At 28.2% G+C, this 17,842-nt stretch overlaps 1 protein-coding gene across 1 annotated transcript in view; it reads right to left on the bottom strand.

Moving 5' to 3' along the window:
* Positions 1-17,842, bottom strand: part of LOC123298266 (probable JmjC domain-containing histone demethylation protein 2C) — a 551,586-nt gene that overhangs the window by 168,685 nt on the left and 365,059 nt on the right. The gene's annotated exons all lie outside the window — the stretch shown is intronic.

Raw genomic sequence — 17,842 nt, 5'->3', positions numbered from 1 at the left:
TATTTTATTTACTTACTGATATAATTTATTAACTTAGTTTAAATAGAATAAAATAGCAAGGGATAGAAGTAATAAACTTTTTACATTAACAGTAAAAGGTTATAATTTACTATCAAATAATTATAGCAATATCAAATGCGTGATTTTACATTTTTTTTCAATATTTCAATCTATTTCTATTATACAGAATGTTCGATTTACATCTAGGCATATAAATATCACGAGTATGACACAGTACATGCGTTAAGCAATCCATCTAAGTAAGAGGTATTATAAGTGTTATATGAAATTGCAAAAGTGACTTGTATCGTGGCTTATCTGTTGTAGTTCATCTATTCAACTAAGAAACTCCCACTCTGCAAACGTCTTACAACTATCTCAACGCATATCGAAGCTTTAACACATTTTTATAATACCTCTCACTTAGATGCATTGCTTAGCGCATATATTCTGTCATAGTCGTGATATTTATATGCCTAGATGTAAATCAAAGATTCTGTATATAAATATCTATTATATACGAAGGATAGCTGTTTATTAATAGTGACCGATCGAAACTGGAATTTCTACCGAAACCGAAAACGAATCTTCGGTAGCTGTCTCAGTTTCGACTGAAACTGAAACTTTTTTAAACATGTTAAAAATTAATTGTTTACTGAAGTTTGGCTTATTTTTTACATTTATACAGACAGTTAACACAGTTTTAAAAATAAAATCCACACCACTAGTGATAGAATTTAAATACAGTTTGAATTAAATGAATATTGTATACATTCTGTGTTATCTCATAGTTAAAATCAACAAACAAGTATCTGAAGATCACACACAATTAAATCATACCGATAGCAGGCAGTTGTTTCAATGTTTGGGTGGTTAAAATTAATTAAACCAAATTAAAGCACGCATACACAACAGAGTTTCGGTGTGGGCAAAAGTTCAGCAGATTTTCTGCCGAAATCGAAATTTTTAATGGATTTCCATCAAAAAGAGAGGTCTTCTAACGATAGTGAAATTTTTAAAAAAGTTTCTTCAAATGCCTATCAAGCTTATCCAAGTGACAAATGTCAAGGTTGACAATGATATCGAGATTGGGCCCAGCATTGGTATGCCAGGCGTTGGACGAACTCCGCTACTCCGCTAGAGTACTTGATCTCAATAATGTATAAACAAAATTTAAAAATTCTTTAGTCTTTTATTATTTAAGGTTAAAATAAGTAAAAGCCGGTCAGCTTCGTTATTAAAGTAATCAATAAAAACTGTCACTCGTACGTGCTGTGGTCTATTATTGAGCCAAGGTCAAATATTTCATCCTTATGAATAATCCATCACAGAATCAATAATCGATTACATTATTTTATGCAATAAACAAGTACAGTTACAGTAGAGTCTCATATAATTGGGAATATAAATGGAAAAAAAAGCAGGGTTGTTCAAATTATATGTATAAAAAAATCTACATATGTGCATATATCATTTGTACGTGATTGTATTCTCACCGGTTTAGGAGGAGATTTGTAAAGGGTGAGCGAATAGTGTTCGAAGTACTGGAATTTTTGGATTTTCGAGACTCTACTGTATATATAATAAATAATATAAAAGAAAGCAAAATAAAATAAATTAGAACACAAATTGAGAATAAGACATATAAAAAAGAAATATTTTTATATGAAAATAAATAATAATTATTATGACATTTTGATTCAAATAAATCATAATTTTAACTTTGAATGGTTTTTATATCTATTTTAATAATAATATAATTGGTTAATGACGTCATACACAACTCATTTTATTTGACCTTCATAAATGAAGTTACATATTTTTTTAACCATATTTTAACACACTTTATTTTGCCATTTATGTAAAAAAAAAAAAACCATATTAAAAATGGCTTGTGGTTTTTTATAATAAAAATAATTATATTATACAAATACTGAACAAAATCGGGTCATTAAATAGGAGTCTGTAGGAATTCATTCGATGTTGGTTGAGGATAATTAAAAATAGATTATATTATACTGTAATTTTTGTGTTCATAACGAACAAAGTTAATTAAAAGGTGTCAACACTTAACCAAAGTGAACCAAATGATTTAGTAATTCTTCCAGAAAAACCAGAAGTGAGTTGAGTGTGTAGTTTTAACCAGCAGAAAAATTTTGAGTTGATAAATATCTTCTTGAAATTTCTAACATTATAATATCATCGAATATGTTTCAGTTGAAAGAAACATTTTTGTAACAAAATAAGTTATTGAAGTTAAAATTTTTTTTTAGCACATTGAGCACTTTTTATGTGAACAAAAATCATGGAACTCGTGTCATCGGTGCTTGTAATTGAACTCCTCCTAAACGAATGGGCCGATTTTGATGAAATCTTGTTGGTATGTTCAAGTGAATGCTAGGATGGTTTAGATTTAGAATTCGGTCAACTACAAAATGATTTTGAGGGTTCCGGACCAAAAAATTTAAACTCATGAAAGAAATGGTGGAAACACATATAAATAATTTGTTACATTACATTATACAATTCAAATGTATTTATTTGCGCTCCCACCATATTTAGCTCGAATTGTGAACAGTTATTTGAATAGGTTTGAGGTAATATTTATTTTTATTCAGGTATTGTGAATAAGTATTTATTAGAGCTATATGCGTGCGCAGCGAGCTCCACTGAAAAAAGCTCCAGCTAGGCCGAAGACCAGTTTTACCAAAGATTTTCAGTTTTCACTTCGTCAACAGTCCCCATGACTGATTATCTTTTTTTACATATATTTATTTCTAAAACAAGTTTTATTATTGTTTTCAATTAATATATCCAAGAAAAACAAAATTTTTATGAATAAAGCGAATAATGAATGAAATGATAAATAAATTTGACATATAGCAATTTCAAAAGATCATTTAAAGTTTGAAATTGAAATAAGGTATAAACAAAATAAACAGATAAAAAGTAATAAAAAATTAATATGATTCGCATTCTGTCTGAAAACAGTATTCAATTCTATTTTAAGAAGTTCAGTCACGTCCTTTAAAACAATTTAACGACATAATACTGCGTGACAGTAAACATTTATTACAATCATTAGAATAAATTAATTACACTAAAATAGGCACTACCCATTTCTAATTTGTGTGTGGTGTTTAATCATTTATTCGCAATATTGTAACTTCTTTCACAGGTAAACAAACATATTATAAATTTTATTTAATATACTTGTAAAAATATATTCAAGGACTGTCAATAAATTTTTAATTACCTTTTGAATATTTCAAATTTTATGGTTAGCTATAAATGTTTATGCTTGTTTTTATTTATATCATTTTACCGTTTTATTTAATGGATTATCTTAAAACATTTTCATTACTACACTGGGTGCGTTACAAAATGGGGAATAGGACTTTATAGCACTGACAGGCTGCTCTATATTTTCTCTCATAGGACATTTACATATATATATGTGTGTGTGTCCTATGAGAGAAAATGCTACACTCAGGAGCTTATTTACCACGGGGCAGAAAGTTAAAGTTCATGGATTCTTTTCGTGTCACATCCTAGAAAACAACTGCTACATAAAAAGCTCGAAAAATTTTCGAGCTTTACGCGTCATTAGAGCCAGTTACAATTTAAAATTTATTACCTTTACAAAAACACCCGTTACAAGGACGCATTTCTTTTACGTCTAGTATACCGTCATAGTTTGAAAAGAGCTAAAATATTTTGTTTGTTGGAAATTTGAATATAAATTTACTTCAAATAATTTGAGCATAAAAGCAGCCATAACATTTCTAGCACAAATTTATAATATTACGTGGGCTGGTCAAACATTAAAGTAGGTGTGAGTGCAATCTAACCATTCTAATCTACATTTGATGTATATTAATAATTAATATGCAAATTATTTATGTAATCTATACAATATATCATCATCTATCAAGTAGATCAGTATCCTTATACTACAGTTATTTAAAACAGATTATTTCATCATCCGATCTAAAGATGCATACAAGGTAAACATTTGGAAATAGGAGTGGAAAACAATTTAACTCCTAGTTGAATAATCAATTATGAAAATTCAAATTCGATTACCTTTTGTCTACATTTTAAATGTGTCCGTGTGATTTTTTTATTTTTAGCTTAATTTGCAGTAAAGGATTCAAAAACATATGAATTCAATCTAAAATTTTGATAAGAAGAGATTAACTACTATTGAGACATCAAAAACGCTGCATTTTCTTGTGATATAAATTCCATACCAATAAGATTTCTCGAAACGATTCAAATAAGTAAGACGGATTTTTATGCGGTTTTCTGCATTTGATTCTTTAGAGGGTCAGGAAATTTTGTTACCTAAATTGATTTATAAGAAATAAAAATAATACAATTTGCTAAAGTCACAATTCGGTTAATAGTGATGAAAATGATACCAAACTTGTTACTCGGAGGGTTTTAGGGCCGCTGAACACGAATATCGCCTTAGAATCTCCGTTGTGGTGCCCAAACAGTATCACCGTCATCTCCTGGAGTTTTCAGGAAATTTGTTATATAATTGGTGCAAGCTCGTAACTCGAGGGTTTTGGGGAATCGCTGAACACGAATATCGCGACAGAATTGTGCACTAGGTACGTGGTGCCCGGATCATCCAGGTTACCCCAGATACCTTGGGCACCAAGTACCTTGGAGAACAACTCGGTCAGGATATTCGTGTTCAGCGACCCCAAAAAACCTCGAGTAACGAGTTTGGACTAATTATATAACGAATTTCTCTGAAACTTCAAGATACGGCGGGTATATCGTTCACCGTGGGCACCAGGTATCTCGGAGACCAATTCTATCCCGATATTCGTATTCAGCGACTTCAAAAACCCGCAAGTAACAAGTTTGGAATCATTTTCATTACTATGACCCGAATTGTAAATTTAGTATATTTATTCAGTGCTCCGTTTCTCCGACTAATTGGTCCAGCGTCTGCGTCTGGTGGTCGTCATATTCAATTTTCATTACTAACAATTCTACAGTGACCTCCTCAAGGGGTACCTAAGGTAAATCGACCCCGGCGTTTGAACATATTGCCACTCCTTCATCGTGCAAAAAATAAGTTATATTATAGTTTTAATGAATAATTTAAAAAAAAAAAAAACGCTTGCAGATTTTTGTTTAGTCCTGCCTAGCGCTTTCCTCTTGCACTCATATTTTTTTTAACCATAAAAAAATGAATATGAATTATAATATTTATGCAAATAAAAAATTTTTTTTTATAAAACTGCATTGTGTTATCATATTTTACAAAAATATGACCTTCATATATATAATTAAATAAATTTTTTTAATAAATTCATAAAACTAATTAAAACACATAGAATACACCATGCACAGCATATTATATTTACAAAATAAAATCAATTACCGTTTTACTGTATATAACTATATAACGTTAAAAAAGACTATCTCACTTTTTACTGTGTGCATATAATGTTCAATCGTTAACATAACGGTAAAATTGTTGATGATATAAAAACAAAATATATATGAAATAAAATGATATGTGCATTGAATAAATATATAATACGATAAACAAACTACAAACTATATTTAGTTATCTGTGTTTGTGAAATTTTAAAAATGACGTTATGAATAAATGAATATCAAATTTTTTGAATCGTCAATTATATGAAATGAATAATATGTAAAAATATGGTGTGAATATCATTCAACGTCCATGCACATAATATAATGTCACTTTTAAATATGTATATACAGTAGGGTCTGGACAAGTGAGAAACCTCCGTAACTGGAACTCATGTAGGTGGAACGAAGCAAACCTTTATATCTGGGATTCGTTATTTCGATTTTATCGTCATAGTTACCTCTATAACTGACACAGCGAGTGAATTTTATTTGCATTAGCCTCTGTAACTGGGATAACATTGTTTGTTTACTTACTTATTCTTCTTCTATCCGCAAATTCCGCACTAAACTAATTTTGAGTCTCAAGTTTTCTATCATACGAATTTGTTTCGCTTTACTATCATACGAATGGTTATTTGAAAAATGCCGAAACGAAGGCTCAAATCGTCATCAGTACCTACGTGAAACTGAAGTAAATATCTGCCTATGAAAGTGGGAAAACACGCTGTGTAGAATTTAATGTGCCAAAATCTACTCTGTGTAGAATAATTTAGAATTAAGATAAAATTCAATCGCAATGTTCTAAAGAACAAGGACAACTAAAACGTGTACGTTTATAAGAATATCCTGAACTTGAACAGTATTGGGTAAACAAGAACAATTGTCGAAAAGCAAATAAATAAAAAAACTAGTTTCCATTAAATATACAGTAGCGTGATACTCGAGTTTCGGTTTAAAACCCTAACTTTATTACCAAACTAATCTATTAGCCGAATAAGTGACGGGAATTTATCGATCTTGCGCTTTACTTCAGAAAGATCTCAATATCGAAGTGACTTTATTTGGTCTAAAGTCATGGGTAACCCATGATGGGTTATATCTACCCAAGGCTTCAGTTAAAATTTTATTTAATAAGGTGGATATGTAAAAGGAGGAAAAGCTTAAATGAAGATTAAGGGGCGATTTAGGTTTACAGGTTTATACCACCAACTAATTATTGATTTGCAAAAATCATATTTGCTTTTACCGATGAGAAGTAAAAATTAAAACAAAGATACACGAAGTTAGCGAAAAAGTGAGCTGGTGACTCGTTGATGCAATAATTCGCTCCCATATCAATCTAAGAGTGCGAAATATCTTTTAATTATATATATTTGTTAAAATAGAAGATACTTCACCATCCGATGTGTGAGAATACTTAGCTGGGATTGTAATGATGGTTCCGTAAAACTAACAATAATCTCGGTATCTTTCTTTACGCATGTAGAATCCTTGGTATTGAGGTGATCCATTTTGAAACTTTCCACTTTTTCATAGCAATGATTAGACACTACTTTATTTAACCGAAGAGAAAGCAGTTAATATTTTAGCATGTCGATTATCGTATCAGAAACACCTTTGATATAGATCATTCAACCAGAAATGAGACCGGTTAGTAGCAGGTAATGAACAAGTACATACATGAACTCAAATCTACAGTCTTTTCCGTCTCATTTCAGTTTGAAATATCCATAAATAGTCGTTGGGGTTAGGATAGTTAATTTATACGAAACGAATTTGCTCGAAAACAAGTTCGGCCCCAAATTTTAATACAAATCAAATATTTTAGTGTGAAAAAACGCAAAAAAAAAAACGATGTTAGTTTGTCATTTGTGTGTTTTTCATAGTATTTTGTGTACAGAGGTAAAACACATAATAATTTTGTTTGTGTAGGTATTATTATGATTATTGTGTCAGTTTTTTTTTTTTTTTTTGCATTTCAAAAGCATTCATTATACATAGTTATTTTTGAATTATTTATGAGATAAATATCAAGATTTGTAATTTAAAAATTCTGTTTTATTTACATACTTACTGCATAATCGTTCAATGTCTGTCTACACACTACTAACTACTGGATCAATTTTAGAAATCTATTATTGTAGTGTTAATTTTTTTAATCATTTTTAACCTTGTCTTTTCAGCAAAGAACATGATACTGTCATCAGATTACATCCAATTTATAAATAAACATGTGTCTGTTAACTGTTTATCCAATTATGATGAATAATCTCAAATAATCGAATAAACTCAGGCGAAGACTTCAAAAACAAAGTTAGATATTAACACGGCCAAGGAACTGCCATAAACCGTGCAGTTAAATTTTGCCATACGTAGGTAGTGGCTCTTGGCTCTTTCAAATACAATCTCACACAAAATGTAAACAAATTAAAAATTTGAAATATCACATTGTCACACGCTGCCAAATTAACGGGAATGTGCTTGCATTTCGTCGAACGCAAAAAAAGCAATTAGAAAAATTGTAATGAAAAAAAAAAAACAACAACAACAAATTTCTTTTCTTCCAATTGGTCGAGTTGGTATTATACTTTGCAGCTGTAGGCTTCAAAGTCGGACGAATCGATTGTCATTACTCATTAAAAATTTGTATAATTGATATTTTAAAATATTTGTAAGAGATGATACCCTCCCTCCATGACATTCCGCTATAAAAACGAACACTATTTATAATTGTCATCATTACTTGCACATGCTAGCACATTTTTAAGAATTATCATCATCTATAAATCGAAGTTTAATTATTCACGATTTTCTTTTTCAAATATGACTTTTGGTATTAGCATCAACTTTTTAATAACCAAATTGATTTTAATACTTTTTGTTTTCATTTGTTTAATAATAAATTATTATTATTAATAACATTAATTTTAATTATATATTGTTAAGTTTTCTTTTGTTTTATTGTTATATCGATGGCCTCTATATATTCTAAATAATTTCTTAACACCTCACTAATTTTATTTTATTAATATTTAATTTTTATTTTAAAGTAATAAAATTAAAAATTGTCGTATAAATGTAAAAAATATTATGAACCTGAGAACACTCAGTTTTATTTGAAATTCGAGAATTTTTACTCTCACCTTCAAGGAATTTGATTATGTATTTTTAACCATTATGAATATACAGACCTATTGGTTGCACCTTCATCCAGGGAGAGTTGAATTTTTATTTCGCAAATTTTTATTCTTAGCTTTAAGGAGTTTGGTTGTGTATTTTTAACCATAATGAATTTGCAGACTTTGCACCTTTATCCTAGGAGTAGTACGGATAGTTAGAGGTGTGATGGCAGTAATAAAAAGGGGGGGGAGGTTAATTCTACAAGCAAAATTCATAAACATTCTTTGATTTATTTCACATGATTAACACTTGACTAGATGTTATTGCTATGAACCGCTAAATTAATATTTACAGTTCAATTTTTTATATTAACAGAAATTTTGGAAAAATAAATATAAAGTAAATAATAGCAACCTGGGTAAAATCCATGGAAATTAAATAAATTCACTAGATATTTTATGTATGAGATATAAACAAGCCTTGGGTTATTTACAAGCCATGGGTAGTGATGTGACCCTTGAGGCCCATACGAATAACTTCCCAGCAAAATAAATAGTTTCGATCGACTCGACCGAATGTTATGAAATTTTTATCAGGTCATATTTCTGTTAATACGTTTCGATCGACGTACACACACCCACACTTTATTAATTTTCTAGCTTATATTGGCACATGCTCAGAGTCTTAGGCTAAAACTGGATTCGTATATCTTGAATGGGTCGTTAAACCAGCTGTAAGTTAATTACTTCATAATAAAAATAGCAATGAGAGTTATTAACTCGTAAAGTTGTAAAGCTTTACTAAATATGAAATATAACCTATCGATATGATGAGGCTAAATGTCTTGCAAAAGTTGATAGAAGGTCGATAACAAAATTTCGTATCTCAAAATATTATATCTCATTCTACATTATTCAACAGCCACATTCGTAAATAGTGTTTTTTTTTTCTTGAATAAATTTATCAGACTTCACAATGCAATTTATTTAGTCAGTCAAATACCGATGACAATGACACATCTTTCTAAAGAAGAGGGTTTCCAACATACTTATTCTATTCTATGGTATTCTATGTATTCTATTTGAACAAGCACTCTGACTGCCACATTATACTCTTGTTCATCTCATCTTGTTCAACATAGTTTGTCTGTCTGTCCGTTTGTTTGTCTGTTCCCTGTATTATAGTATATATCTTTTCCTTTACCCTTCAATTCAATTTATCACATAAATATTTCCGTGCTTACGTCATCTCACATTACGTTAATAATATATGAAATACAATATGCTACATGCATTTTTTATTTAGAATATTGTTTTTTTTTCTAGGTTATGTACGAGTATGATATCCTTAATGTTATTATTACTCAGCTAAAATGTTGTTTTGTTATACATTTTGTTTATGTTATTCTGTTTTCCCAACTATTTTCATACAGCGTATAAAACTTCGTGATAACATCATTAAAAGAGGAGGGCAAGAATGACAAGCATCTCTCTCTCTATGCTTGCCGTGAAATAATATTTTACTTTTGTACCATGTATATGAAATATATCAAGGTATACAAAGTTTAGTCCCAAGTTTGTAACGCTTAAAAATATTGATGCTATGAACAAAATTTTGTTTGAAACATTTTTTCGTAAACATCACTGTTTACCCTGGAGTTTATTATGCGCAAGTTGTATAGTATGTTTTATATGGGAATATCAGTTGTATTGTGTGACATGTATGTATGTGTTATGTGACAAAGTAATCAACACTGTCTGTCTATGCATGGTATTTCAACAGTTAACTTAGTCAATTGTTTGTTTTCATTTGTTAAAGGGTTATATTCAGTTTATTTTCGTGAATAGTGCTCGGATCAACTTGAAATTTTCAGAATATATTTAAATTTATAATCGATTCTATGAAAATTCTAACTGGATGTAACCGCTTAACTCTTTGTGCATATAGTCCAAAACATTTTTACTTTGTAGGGAAACAAGAGCAAAGAATTTTCAAAAATATTTTAGAAAATGGTCTTTTGATAGAACGTTTCATTTGCTAAAAAAGTGCATTCATTTCTTGAGAAAACTCAATAACATTAAAGTCTGGATGCAGGTCATCAAAGGTTTTTAAAACTAAGAACGCATTGATGATTCATAAAAACGAAATACGGTGAAAAGTTTAAGGTTTTTAGTCTTAAAAATCGCATTTCAAAATGAATCATCGAAATTACATCATGATTATCGTATTTCAAAATGAATCATAACGAAATTTGTTTGTTATATAAAAATATGATTAAACCAACGACATGATTCCGCATTAAAGTTGTACAACATTGTATAGAAATGATGATACATTAAAAAACGGAAAAGATAATTTTTAATAAATTATTTCAGGCAGGAAAAGTATTTTACCTTAGCGACCTTTTATCGTTTTTATAAATCTTTATATAATAATAATAAAATAATTATTTATTAAAACTATGTGAAAAAAACAACACATTTTTACTAAATTAATTAGCCTAGATTTAAGTATATGATAAATATCTTATGACTTTAAATAATATAATAACTGATGTAGATATTTAGCAACATTATTATTAATTTATGAATATATTATAGACAAATACATATTAAGTACATTCATAGCATGGGCAATTAATATTAAAGAATAATTTTTAAGAATCTTATGTGTTAGTTTCAGGTGTCGAGCGAGTTATTTTCAGGCATTTTAACGCTATATAAGCGGAAAAACAGGTGCGATTGAATAAATAAATATACATTTGTGATTCGTAAAACAAAGCATTAAAAAATTAATAAAAACGAAGTGATTCATGAATTTTGAAAACTATGTTCCTTATCGCACGACATTAATTGTTTGCTGGTTGGGAATTAAAACCAAAAAAACTACAACAGACAACCAAAAACCGACGTTTAGGTTACCTAGAAAACTTTTTCAAATATCTTTTTATAACTACCAATTTGTAATTTTTGTCAAAATTTTATGTTATATAATTTTAAAAAATTCAGTTGTGAAAGTTATCAGACGTTAAAGAAAACAAAGATAATTTAAAGTACAATGCAATTTTTATGTTATGTCATAATAAATATTCTGATCAAACCAAACATTATGTACTCACATATTGGGTTGACTACTGAATCAGAAGTATGTCTTTTTTAATCTACTACTACAATTATTTCATGCAGTAAAAACTAAAAGTAGCTATATAATTAAATTCTTTAATGAATCAAATCATATTTGACTTCAACAATTAATACCTTTAATTTTCAGAAAAATATCTTGTAAATAAAAAAAGTAAGCGCTAAATTTATAATGTACCAAGGTACGAAAGGAATATGGTTCCTACCGGGTGTGTCACGACATCTGTCGATCTTTTTATTATTTCGAAATCACAGTTTGTTCTTTATGGAAAAATTAAATGATGTAAATTACAATTTTAATTACAAAATTTTATTGATACGCAGGTTTAATTCGTAATCAAAATTATAATTTTTATCATTTATAACTTTTCCATGAAGAACAGGCTGCGATCTCGAAACAATTGTTGCAAATAAATATTATTTACAAAAAATTCAAAAATTGTTTTTACTTTACAAATACTTATCCAGAAGTATACCTAATTATCGCTTTGGATCATGTTATAATATTTGACTTGTACCTATATAACGTGTTTAATATTAATATATTCAAAAACATAATAATTTTGTAGGCGTGTGAATAAATATGTTAAAAAAATATAACTTTACTTTAAAACGAGTTAAATCAGTTCTTATAAATAAGATTATTTAATTTAATTCTTTGAAACGAGTGTAATGTTGGATCTTATTATTATCATAAAGACAAGTTTACAAAATGTATATAAAGTTATATTTACAAATTGTGTGTAGAAAATGCTTATCTAGGGTTCTGGAGAACTTGTTGTACATTTAAACAAATATTGCATTTTTAGCACGCTTATATAAGCTTCACCTCTATGTATGTATGTTTAACTCTCCAATATCATACCCATGCGTAGGACATCATCAGTTATATACATTTATTATAAAATACATTTTCAAAAAGTATGGTTTATATCGAAAAATTTTACTCTTATTTTTCGCCCAATTTTCCAAAGTTCTATCAGAATTCACCCTCAAAATTTGAAACAGACGTTTCAAATATTTTCATACACAAATTTTTTTGTGAACGTCCTTAAGAGTAAGTTATAAAATAAAGAAAAACGACGTTGACGTGATTTTCGCATTTGTGGAAATCAAGTTTTTGTCTACCATATATGTTAGCAGAAAGTCAATGACAGGAAAAAGTGTTTAAATTTATTATCAAACTAACAAACTAACCTTTTTATCCCGAATCAGTGATGGAAATTTATTGGCCTTGTGCTAAAACCTAAGGTCACGTGTTATTATATAGTTCATCCTTAAGAAATACATCAAAAAGCCTGCTACCATTTGTTGAATTGTCAGTTATGATAATATAAATGATACGGAATTCTGGTAGAAATAATATTAAATATGAAGTATTATTAATTCTGACATACAAAACAATGAATAGAACTTGAATATAAATAATAAAATAGAATAGACTAAGATTATTTTTATTACTAGTTTTATCGAATAAGTAGAATTTTTAATAAACAATATATTATTTATATGGATATAACGTTTTAAAACCTGTTTTTATTATTTACAACACTGCACATACAACAAACAACATACAATATATAATTAATAATTAATATAATCACTTTCCTTCGCCAATGGCTATGATTTATTTATATCGATTTTTATTTATTTATTTATTTATTTATTATTAGTATAATAAGAATTTTATTCCATGAATTTATATTATGTAAAAATATTAAATTATTTTATCATCTACCACAAATGAACGGTAAACGTTTTTTGATCTAATTATTCTGCACCTTGTTTGTCGCATTATAAAAATGTCCGCTTGGGGCGGTATTATCAATATGAATTAATTCTATAAAAACTATTAAATGAAAAATTTTTTATTATTATAATAGAGTTTATACTATTCTAATTATGCTTCCCAGAGGCCCAAAGATAATTTTCCATTTTTAGTGAAAATTTCCACATGTATACTAATTAATTTTTTTGTATGAACAGATTTTTATCGTTTTATTTGATTTGTACGGAAGCCTGAATGTCTTACTATCAATTTATGAGAAAGTGGCGCGTTTACGTAGACTGGGCGTTTCAGCAGAAATAGTAACTTTGTGTATTTAATACTTGATAATAGGACTCATGTTTATAGTTCAATAAATGTTTTGATTTATACCTCAACATCTAAAAAATATTGTACAGTTTTCATCGGAATTATGCAAAAAAATTCAAATAATTATGTGTTAATACAATGAATAACATCTCGAGGAAAATTGGCGTCCCACTACATCATATTTATATAACTTCGGGAAATTCATCGATACTAGATTGACAACTCTATTTATGACACTAGAAGTAATTTCACCTTCAATATAAGTAATAAAAATTGTCAATAACATTAAAAAACCATAAAATTTATTACATACATAAACTTTAAGTGTATAATAGTGTCTAGAAATTACATGACTACTATTCTAATAAAGAAAACAAAATTATTATTGAAAACATACTAAAATCAACAGAATTCAATTATTGATTGTTGAATGGGGTGAAATGTCAATGTAAAGTATTAATATTACTATTATTATTATTGTTGTTGTTGTTATAAGTATAGTTACTTGTTCGTGTATGCGCAATCATACATGGGTACCAATTTAATAAAACTAAACAACATATTTATTGTATTCTAACAATTGTGTAAATCAAATAATAAAATATACAAACAAATAATTCTAATTTATTATATTTAGTTTTTGCAATTAGAATGCAAATAAAAAGCACTTATACTATCAATCAAATGAATGCTACACAGTACTCTCTGGCAGTAGGAAAGCTAGGTGGACAAGGGCCCCGGTGTACAGAGAATAAAAAGGAGGGCCCCATCCCGCCTTTCCAAACAGCGATGAACTTGCACTTAAAAAAAATTAAATAAATGACAACTTCATCCCGAAGTTAGCTGTTTCATATTGAAATAAAGTACAAATACTTTCAAACAATTTCCTAATGATTGGAATAATTACAGCTAAATATTTGTATTTATAATAGAAATTGAATTTAAAATATGAATCCATTGATACAAAATCACTAAAGTTAAATAAACAAAATCATTACTTCTATGAAAGAGATTGATTTTGGTTTAAAGTCATGCATTTTATTGACGGAAATTAAAATTGTACTTAATAGGAATATATAATCGTGTAAATAAAGCGAATAGACGTATTAAAAGAACATATCTTTACGTTTGCTTTAAACATAGGATTTGGTTACTACGAGTACGTACCTGTCGTGTCTAGCCAATGTGGGTTTGAGTCAATTACATGAAGATGGTTGTTACTAATTTACAGAGAGTTTGAAATAAACTTATTGATCATTTTTATAATATATAGCATATTTTTATACGTATATAACAACCATCGGTAGCGCAGTTGCTACAGCGGTGGATTTAAGACACTTAAATCAATAGTAATCCCTATATCAATAGTTCACGTCCGACAAGAAAAATCTTTTTTTAAATAAACCTGCTCGTGTGGTTGTGACAATCACATCAGTATTTTGTTATAATATTTATAAGTGATAGAACCAATCAAAAAAAGATTGTTTAAAACTATGTTGCATTTCAAAACAACAATATTTGAAAGTAAGACAGTATATTACTTTCATATAAACAACTCGTGCGTTTGTGTCAACTTCACCACTCAACCTCTTACGGAAGTTGTATCAATTTTGTGGCCCCATTCGCCATATTTGATCTCGCGATGAGGTTGAGACAACCTCATAACGGTTCATATTAAGTAATTTTTTTTCTCAGTGTATTAAGCTTTAAGTATATTGATTTATTGTCATTATTTTAATGTTATTTATCATCTGATTAAGTCCAGCTATTGTAACTTAGACTACCCTGTACACAGTCAAAGTTTAAAAAAAATTAAAAAAGCTCAACGTTAATTTTTCAACGTAATATTCCATTTCTTTGTTTACTAAAGTTATATTATTATAATAAATTCATTCATTGATTAAATTCAAAGTATATTAGTTATAAAATGTAAATAGCATGATGGATGTTCATGTATAATAACAATAATAATACATTAAAAAGCATAGAATTATTATTATTAATTATTAACTTGCATTAAATGATAACCTAGATTATTTATAATGATAATGAAAGAATAATGTGTTAATAACTAATAAAAATATTATACATACATTATACATTTCATATGTACTATACACATTATAGATCCTTGAAGTTTTCTTAATAACCAAACTATAATATTTATTTATTAATAATATGTTTGTATTGTATTTGTTGGTAATAATTAATTATTATTATGAATAATATACATATTATTATTAATTAATATTATTGTTTATTGATTCTACTTAATGGCAATGATAATCTGGAATATATGTCAATTTATATTATAATGGTCAAGCATTACGAAAAATTGAAGAAATTTAAATAATTTTTGAATTTTTGAATTAATTAGTAATTTGTAAAATAAACTTTTTAGAAATATTCTTAATAACATCAGTAATGAAGGTTAAGAAAGTATGGTTGAGTATTTGGATTGCATTCTGAAATAGGAAATGTCACGCTTGAAAAAAAGAAACAATAAAAATTTAATTTGTAAATAGGCAAAGTCGAAGGGCTGGTGAAGAGTTTCTTGGACAAATTTTTTGCAGTATTAGATCGGAATTTAGTTCTGAACGGGTCGATCAATAAAGTAAATATGAAATCATAAAACCATGATTTTCAACAAATAGTTTTTCATTAATTTAAACCCAGTCTAGGGCCAAAACTAGTAATTCAGGCTTTGCATAAGGTCTGTCAACCAATCGTTGGCACGATGTTATTATTCGAAGTTAATTCGTTAGTTTGTTCCATCACAATAGTCTTCCCTCAGGCTTGAATCAATATTGGTTCAGTTGTAATTTCCTACATGAATTACCCACCATCTGTAAAGTTCATTCGAGAAAGTTGTAAGAGTTATCAATGACAACAGAAAAGTTTGGATGAAGATTTCGAACTATCTACAGATTTTTAGAATAATTTAAATATTTTACATACATTGAATGAAACATTCTTTGTATTGTCATGTAAATCGAATCCCATGTGACAGTAGAAAACAACTTCAGTGTTATAAGATCCTACAAGCAAAGATCTCAAAAAATTCATCAATCTCTGAATCTGCTTATCAATCTGATACATCTTGTTTATTTTTTTATAAGAAACATTTTTTACATTTAAGCTTTTATTCTATCTCCAACGGTTTACAAGATGGGTCCTACGGATCCAAGACTCAATTGACCTATGTTGCTCATTTACGAACTCAACTTTTACGTCCTGAGTGCGTCCTGTAAAAATTTCAGCTTGACATCTTTTTTTGTTCTTGAGTTATCGTGTTGACAGACGGACGGACGGAGGACAATCGAAAATGGACTAACTAGATGATTTTATAAACACCTATACCAAAATTTTTTTTCGTAGCATCAATATTTTTAAGCGTTACAAACTTGGGATTAAACTATGTATATTTCATATATACATAGTTTAATTAGAGTATTCAAACAAACGAAAATTAATAAGACGAAGATAATAAAATTCTGTAGTCACAAGATTTATTTGATTTGATTTAATAGAATAATATTCATATGATGATGTGTTTTTATTTACCGACTGACAACACATATTATTATAATATTGTCTGCAAACGTGACAGACATAATAAAAATTAATCAAGGACACACAATTATACCTGCTAAAAATATTTTTAAAATAATATAACTATGTGAAATATCTGAAAGTGAAACGAATTAGGTATATTATTATGATTTTTTTTTTTCATTCATATAATATCATTCACGAATAACCTAATGAATTTTTAATGAGAGTCTATTAAATATATTTCTAATTGTGTTTGGTACTTATTCTGTTATGTTACCTCATTAAATTAATGTTTCCTTTTGTATAGAAAATTTAAATGTATATATTACTGTTTCACGCCTTTTATAGCTTAAATATTGTTCTTAGTATTCAAAACCATACATCTCAACGAATCCTATCTCAATGCAAGAAATAAGAATAGTATTTTCTTTATCTTTGGACGTTAGTACGCTGCTTCTGTTGGGAGGCAGAAGCAGCAAGTACAGCTAACAAATTTCGAAGTAAAAATGTTTTTAATCGTGCAGAA

Source organism: Chrysoperla carnea, chromosome 4 (genome assembly GCF_905475395.1).
Source record: "Chrysoperla carnea chromosome 4, inChrCarn1.1, whole genome shotgun sequence".
NCBI lineage: Eukaryota > Metazoa > Arthropoda > Insecta > Neuroptera > Chrysopidae > Chrysoperla > Chrysoperla carnea.
Note: the sequence above shows the minus strand (reverse complement) of the source record. Positions and strands in the feature narration are given on the sequence as shown.